Source organism: Cnephaeus nilssonii (assembly GCF_951640355.1).
Source record: "Cnephaeus nilssonii genome assembly, chromosome: 6".
Taxonomy (NCBI): domain Eukaryota; kingdom Metazoa; phylum Chordata; class Mammalia; order Chiroptera; family Vespertilionidae; genus Cnephaeus; species Cnephaeus nilssonii.
The window spans coordinates 27779426-27788083 of record NC_137077.1 but is presented as its reverse complement, the minus strand read 5'-3'; positions in this window follow the sequence as shown (position 1 = coordinate 27788083).

Below are 8658 nucleotides of genomic sequence, written 5' to 3'. Positions count from 1 at the left end.
TGTAAAACAAGGGAACAATTTTAATAACACAAAGAAATAATGTCATAATATAAATATTATAAATACAAAAATTAAAATCAAACTTAAAATAATAGTGATACATATTCCTAGAATATGACTCAGAATTCCAAAGCAGTAACAACAATCCCTATTCTGGTTGTGCAAGGATATGGAACATTAAAGGGAAATGTTTGTAAAACTCTAGTTATAAAGATAAATAAATTTGGTTAAAATATGAAGAGTTAAGATATTTTCAGATAAGCTAGTGCTCTCAAAATATAATCAAGTAGTGTTACTAAAAGATTATCAAAGTTTCAATCCCAATAAATAGAGAATAATCAAAATTACAAACTTAGGAACTAGAAGGCTATAATATGAAAGAAATGTGATAAATCTGTTTATATGAATATAATAGTATATGTGACATTATTTACCACTGGTGACCCTAAACTGACTTCTAGAAATATAGACTATGGCTTCTCAGGAAAACATGCTATTTCAAATAGGCTTTGTTATAGCAGAGAAAAATATAAACAATATTATTGTCTAACAATACATTTAAAGTAATTATGGTATGTGGATTATATAATCAGTTACTGAGTATATAATAGGTATGTAGTGCTAGATGGTTTAAACATATTTTATATAAATATATAGAAGTGCCTTGCAAAGAATATACTATCTAGTTTTACATAGCTTAGGTAGTTATATCATTTACTCAGCTCAACATAGATAAAACAATTAATCTAGTTCAAAGGCCAGCTATTGCCAGAATGGGGCTTCACCAGTAAATGCAGCTGGCTCTAAACTCCTCTCTCCACCACACCACACTTCCTCAACACTAATGAAAAATATACACACATTTAAAATGATTTCTACAAATGCCTATGTTTTGATATTAAATATAAAACAAGGTAGAAAAGTATAGGTACGTATGACTTAATTTATGTGCAATTGTATCTGGAAAAATGATTTCAAAGTAATATGCCAAAGGATTATTAGCCCTTGGATGATTTTCTCTCTGTGCTTTCCAAATTTTTTGTAACTGAACATTAATTACTTTTTTAACCAAAGGACAATTAAAGATTACTTCATAGTGACAAGTATTTAAAAACTTTATTGGGCTAATTTACATAATCAAACATTTTAAGGGAATTATAAAAATGTCTGCACAGCTTACTTTTATTATTAAGATCTTATAGGTCTTTACTAGTATTTTTAAATCTAACTCTTATTAATCACATTTATTATTGATTTTGAAGATGATTTTCTTTCACCAATTTTCTACAAGAGCATGGATTATATTTATAAATTAGAAAAAAAGACATTTTTTATTCATGTAATTTACATACAATAAAATGCACATATTTTTAGTGCACAGTTCAATGAATGTTAATAAATGTATTCGCCTGTGTAACTGTTGTCAAATCATGATATATAACATTTCCATCATCCTGGAAACTTCTTGGTTCTCCTTTCTGAGCAATCTGGAAATCAGCTTACCATTTTTTCATAAATGTAAATGTAACCCAATTAACAATGGAAAGAACATACAATTATAAACCATAGCAAGAGCATGCGACCTTTCTGCAATGAATACACCCATATTACATTACTTTGAGCTCCACGAAAGTGGAGTCCTTGTGATTCTCTTCCACCAAAATCTTCCCAGGGCCTTATCATAGTTTCTGGTACATAGTTGAAACCCATCACATACTTATTGAATAAAATAATTGAATGCACATTATATGGCAGGCATTGCGCTATTATTTTTAAACTAGAGGCCCCGTGCATGAAATTCATGCACTTGGGGGGTCCCTCAGCCTGGCCTGCACCTCTTGCAGTCCAGGACCGAGTCAGGGGATGTCCGTCTGCTGGCTTAGGCCTGATGACCTTGGGAATTGGGCCTTAGCTGGCAGTCAGACATCCCTCTTGCAGTCTGGGGTTCTCACAGCCTGGGACCCCTTGTTCCTTACTGCCCCCTGCAGCAGAGGCAGGAGAGGGTCCCACCACCACTGCTGCACTCGCCAGCCAAAAGCCTGGCTTCTGGCTGAGTGGCGCTCTTCCTGTGGGAGCGCACTGACCACCAGGGGGCAGCTCCTGTGTTGAGCGTCTGCCCCCTGGTGGTCAGTGCGCATCATAGTGATCGGTTGTTCGACCATTTGGTTGATTTGCATATTAGAGTTTTATTATGTAGGATATTGTATAATAGTATTTTATTATAGAAAAAGATGCTATTAATAAGTAGAAAGCATTTAAAAATAATATAAAAGTATAAAGAAAAAAATACTGATAGTTCTCTTATAACATTATCAAGCAATCACTCCTAAATATTCAGTATTACTAGTTTGGAGTGTTTCTTTTATTCTCATCTTTGCTCTTTCAAACATAAAACACATTCTTTTAACAAATAAATACAACAATCAATGTTTATCAACAATCTGTTATGGGCCAGGCTTTGACTAAGCTTTGGGGAGAGAGCAGCAAACAAAACACAAAACTTCACACCATCATAAAGCTTAATTTTCGTGGGAAGAGACAATGATAAACAAAATATGTTAATTTTACAAGATTTTATATAATGATGAGCGCATAAGGACTACAGAGAAAAAGTAAATTAGCCAAGAAGGAGAATGCCACAGGCTTGGAAGAAAGAGGGTAGCTATTTTAAACTTTCTTCTTTTTTAAAAATATATTTTTATTGATTTCAGAGAGGGAGAGAGGAAGAGAGAGATAGAAACATCAATGATGAGAGAGAATCATTGATCCGCTGTCTCCTGCATGCTCCACACTGGGGATGGAGCCCGTAACCCTGGCATGTACCCTTGACTGGAATTGAACTCAGTACCCTTTAGTCTGAAGCCGGATGCTCTATCTATTGAACCAAACCAGCTGGGGCGAGGGTGGCTGTTTTAAATGAAATTAGGTATGGGCTTTCTGAAAAGATCTTTCAAGCAAAGACATGAAAGGTCAGGAATGAAGCATTCAAGAAAAAAATAAAAAGCATTTCGGAACTGGAGAGCATTATGCTAAGTGAAATAAGCCAGTTAGTGAAAGATAAATACCACATGATCTTACTCATTTGTGGAATATAAAGAACATTATAAACTGATGAACAAAAATAGATACAGAGGCAAAGAAGCATCGAACAGACTGTCAAACTACAGCTGGAAGGCAGGTGAAGGTTGTTGCGGGGGGGGGGGGGGGCAAGAGATCAACTGAAGGACTTGTATGCATGCATATAAGCATAATCAATGGATGCAAGACACTGGGCGGTGGGGGGGGCGTTGCACGGGGGGAATGTGCTGGAGTGTAGGGGAGGCCGGGGTGAGGTCAATGGGGAAAAAAGGAGACATATGTACTACTATTTGTAATACTTTAAACAATAAAATAAAATAAAAAGCCATTTCGTTTATTGGGGATGGGGCCAAGTGGGCCGTGGTGAGCTGGGCTCTATGTGTCTCAGTCCTCAGGTATGGCAACTTGATGACCAGCAAGGGCTGCATGGCGCCTGGGCTCCCGAAGCTTTCCTCTACACCCTGTCTCTGACCAGGGGACTGGAAGTCAGGACGTCCTGGGCCAGGGACTTCACGATGACCTTGATGGAACCCACCTCCAGCCCTGCAGGCCTCTGGAGTGCCACCACCACCACCACCCTTGCACCCTCAGTGACCGGCTTCCAGAGCTTGCGCGGTAGATGGTTGTAGTTCTCCATAAGGTCGTGCATCTCCAGGTACCTTCACCAGGGGACATACCAGCCCAGAACCTTGTAGGTTAATGGTTGTTTGATTTATATCTTTCTATGCAATCTCCTAATTCTTTGCCCCATTTTAGAAATAAATGATTTGTGTGCATGGATCTGGAATTATTAAGACAGACTGAGTGAATGCCTGTTGAGTGAAAGGGAGGGAACAATCTGATTCACCAATAGATGAGAACCCATTTTAGGACATGTGTACCCGTGGATATGTCTCTGGACTTTTTAGTCCCTTTTTTATTTTATTTTTGTCTTAACATATTAAAATTGCTTGTGTTTTCATTTCTAAACATCTAATATAGAAGCCATTATCTTGCATTGCTTCTTTAAAACACAATTGTGAAAGCATTTCTTGTTATATTACATTTCAGTGATATTTTGTTACTTGTACTATGGGAAGCTAATAGGCCTCATAAACTGTACCTAGAATATAAGTTGTACTGGTAGCATATTCCAACCTCTAAATGCCTTTCATGTCAGCATGAGAGATATCATCAGGCATTTGAAAGCTCGGGCCTATTTATAAAGATACCATCAAAACCTGCCTGATGTAGCTGACTTATGAATCAATTATCTGAACTACACCAAGTGATGTATCTATTCTGAATTTTAGAGCCATATATTTGAAGCTAAACTACACACAGATAAACTATTCAATAGCCTATCATGATTCTTATCTCCTTGTTTATATCTGTCAAATGTGGGGAGAAAATAAAGCAACATCTTACTGATTTTACAGGGAAGAGTTTTTAAAAAACAAATCACACAAATTCTCTCTCTTTCTGTAACACACACACACACACACACACACACACACACACACACCCCCCTATCTGCACACCTGGCTGTCAATTACTTATGACCTAAGAGAAAATGAACACAGAGATAACAAAGAAAAATTTAGATAACATTCAGAGCATGCAGAGATTACTCTTGTTTTAAAAGGGCGGAAATAACAAGTAATATTAATTCTCTTAAGTTTCATGTCTTAAAAGGCTGAGTATTTTAGTAAACAAATATGTCATTGCTGTTATAAAAGTTACAAAGCCACTGGATGTGGAAACAGTCAGCTTTCATCCCAGAGGTTGTTGAAAATCAGCCAAATTTGAGAGAGATGTATGTCCTTTCTGTTTTGCTTTTAGGTGATACTTACCTTCAGTCCTTGGGGAGACGCTCTATCCACTGAGCCAAATTGGCTAAGGATAAATGTGTGTGGGTTTTTTTTAAAGTACTTCCCATATTCTTAGACGATAATATCCTCCACCATTATGGACTTCACAATATTATTATGGACAAAATTGCATGTATCAAAGACTTACTTTTTACATAAATGTTTATTAAAATATTTATATGCTTATATCCAAAATAGGAATAGAATAGCATATTGAACTAGAAATATTTTTTGTGTTAGAAGAGTTCTAAAATAGGCCAAGTGCTATGCAGGAAAGAATTAACCACTAATTCTGCAGAGAATGAGAAAGGTAAAAGAACCTATTTAGCTGGAGTATGCTGGAAATGTTTATGGAAGAATAGAAAATTGAATGGAGTCATTAGGCACTGAAATTACTCTTCTAATGAAAGACATTATTGATCCTTAGAATATTGTCTCCATTAATTTTAAGAAAATTATATTGGCAAGTTCATATCAGGTTACCAAACTGAAATAAGGCATAACCCACCATTTGAAATCAAGATCATAAAAAATGTCAGTCTCTGAAATAAATTTTCATGCAAATGAATAACAATAGATTAGATTAGCCATCTATGCAAATCTTTCCAAAGATATATACTTGAGAAATAATTTCTGAATAGCAGATGATATTGGGGCTGCCTAATCTTTATCATGATTCCTTATTGTAAGTTTTTAAAACAAATAAAGAATATTAAAGGAAAAATGAAATTTCTCTTGAAATGACCATTCAAATCCACTTAGAAGTTTTATCCTTATACTAGGGGCCCAGTGCACGAATTCATGCACCTTGAAAGGAACTGTGGGCCTCGAGGCTGTGGTGAGCACAGGGGCAGGTCTCAGCCCATCCTCCATGACCCTGCCTGGCCCCTCCCACCACACCCCTAGTCCTCTGTCTGCCAGCAGGGAACCCCCATTCCCACTGCCGCTGCTCCCATGCACTGACGACACCAGCTCCGCTCATACCTGCTGAAGGCATGGAGCGATTGGGGCCGGCGCCAGCAGCAGGTGCAAGCGGCAGCTGCTGCCCTGTTCACCCCTCAGGAGCAGGGGGATGTGGAGAAGCCCTCAGGGGTGATAGGGCCGGCCGTCGCCATTTGCACCCACTGATGGCACCGAGTGATTGGGACTGCCATCAGGCACTGGCAGCAGGTGCGAGTGGCAGCTCCTGCTGTGGGTGCGAGTGTGTCCAGTGCTGGCAGTGGGTGCAAGTGGTGGCTCCAGTGCCAGCAGTGAGTGTGAGCGGGGCCGACACTGGCAGCAAGTGTGAGTGCCAGGTGGGACTGTGGCACACAGGAGCAAAAAATTTTCACTAACCACCAGAAGCTCGCCCCAATGACAGCAACCAGTGCCCCACCTTGGTTTGGCACCCCCACTCACCTGCTCCACCATCCTGCCATGGCCAATGCCCGCCTTTTTCAGCACATGCCCCCTGGTGGTCAGTGCATGTCATAGCGACCGGTTCTTTGGTTGTTCCAGTTGTACTGGTTGTTCCACCGTTCGGTCTATTTGCATATTAGCCTTTTATTATATAGGATGTGGTATGAATTTGGATGCAGAGGACACATAGGGAAGCTGGACTAGACAACCCTCTCTAATTGGTTTTTCCTACCTCCATGCATTCCTAAGAATGCAATCATGACTAAAATTATGGGCTTCATGAAAGCAAATATATTCTTGCATTGGAAGTGACTATATAAGTAATATACTTCAATGATCAAAAATCTCACAGTATAATTGTATCATATTAGTCTAATTTAAAGTTTTTATATGGTTAGAAATACTGAGAAATATAATAAAAGACATTATAGGTCTGCCTTTGCACAGGAGCTAATCAGAAAGAACTTTCTCACACACTATATTTAAAACAAAATATAGGGGTCTAGAGCTGGAAAATATATATAGTTAAAGATGAGTAGGAATGTAATAAAAATTAAATATTTAATTTGTGATATGAAATAAATAAAATTTGTGAACTTCCAAAGAATATTTCTTTCACTGTAAGGTGATAAATGTATGTCTTCAATACTTAATGTTGTAATTATGCTGTTTATACCTAGTATGAGTATAAGTATATAACATTTTAAAAGAAATATTTATGTGGAAACATCAGTTTGATACATGCATAAATCAAGAAAAAATAAAAACAGCAGTAACTCCGTTTAATGAGGCAAGAAGAAAATACAAATAAGCAACCAACAGATAAAAAACTTTTCAAGTTCCTAGTAAACAAAAAAGTTAAAATAAAAATACTAAAAAGATTCACTATCATGGCCTATCATACTGGCAAATGTTCAGTGCCAAAACCAGTAGTGAGGTTGGCATTTCTTGTACACTGATGATAAATATATATTGATTCAACTTTACAGGAATTCAATTTGTCCATAATCATCAAGAAGCTACATACAAAAATATCTGGTTTTCTCTATATTTCCATGATACTATATAGAATTAATATGTTCTATACAACATTTAAAAAATTAAAAACAAGATAACATTTTAGATAACAATGTATTATTTATTTATTTTTGACACATTGTTTTTATTACTAAATTTAGAGAGGGATGCAACAAGAAAATACATATAAATTCATTTTTAACATATATGGCTAGTTCCATGAAAGTTATAAAAGCTATGATTTTCTGTGAAGTTTCAAATTTATAGTAGTCAAGACTATACCAAAATATAGGTTAATTTCAATTTCTACAAGGTTTAAATTTTTAAAAAAATATTTCAGTTACATTTTTTATGTGTAAAGGAGAAATAAATTCTGATTTTTATAAAGTTATATCACACTTAATTACAAAAAAGGTAAATTTATTCAAATAAATTATTTCTGTAGTTTAAATTACACGAGTTTGAGTGGCTATATACTTAAGACCATGAATAAACTGTTCTTTCATCTAGTAATTCAACATTTGTAATTATTCTGCATAAATTTTAAAATGTACCCAAAGACACAAAACTTTTAAAATAATGTAATAGCCATTAGGAGATAAAAGAATAAGGTGTTGAGATATCAAAAACATATGGAATTAAAAATAGACGGCATAAAAGTGTGCATAGCATGCTCACATGTAAAAAAGGAGTTGGCTTTACTTAACATACTCTTTTCATAAAATGTTATATGTTTGTGTACTTGTGAATATATGTGTTGTTACCTGAAAATTTTTTTGAAGAAAGCTCCTAGTATGTACCTGTGAAATGGAAATATATTGAGGAAATAAATATCAGCATTCTTATGCATTTTTTTGTTAATGTGTTTGATTTCTATGCACTACATGTCTGATTCTAGTGATGATGAGAATAATAGTTATAAGCTCCTCAGATGCTGGAGTGAAGCTGCCCTAATGGTACAGTTTTATGACCTTGGACTAGTTACTCAAATCTCCTAATTGTCCTCATGTGTAAAATGTGAATGACATGTGCTTAGTTGCATAGAATTGTTAATTAAGAAAAAAAATTAAGAAGTGATTGACATTTGATAAACATTATAAAATCTTATTTTATTAAACATAAAGTTATATAATTACATGTTTGTTATATTCCTCAAAGAAGTGTGTCTTTGTAAGGACTTTTCCATTGATAGGCATTAATGTAGATTCTAGAAATAAAAATGTAAAGAAATATAATACAACTGGAGGAAACAAATAGAGGAAGCAAGGGAAGAAGGAAGAAATGGAAAGAAAGAGGGGAGGAAGAAAGGAAGCAG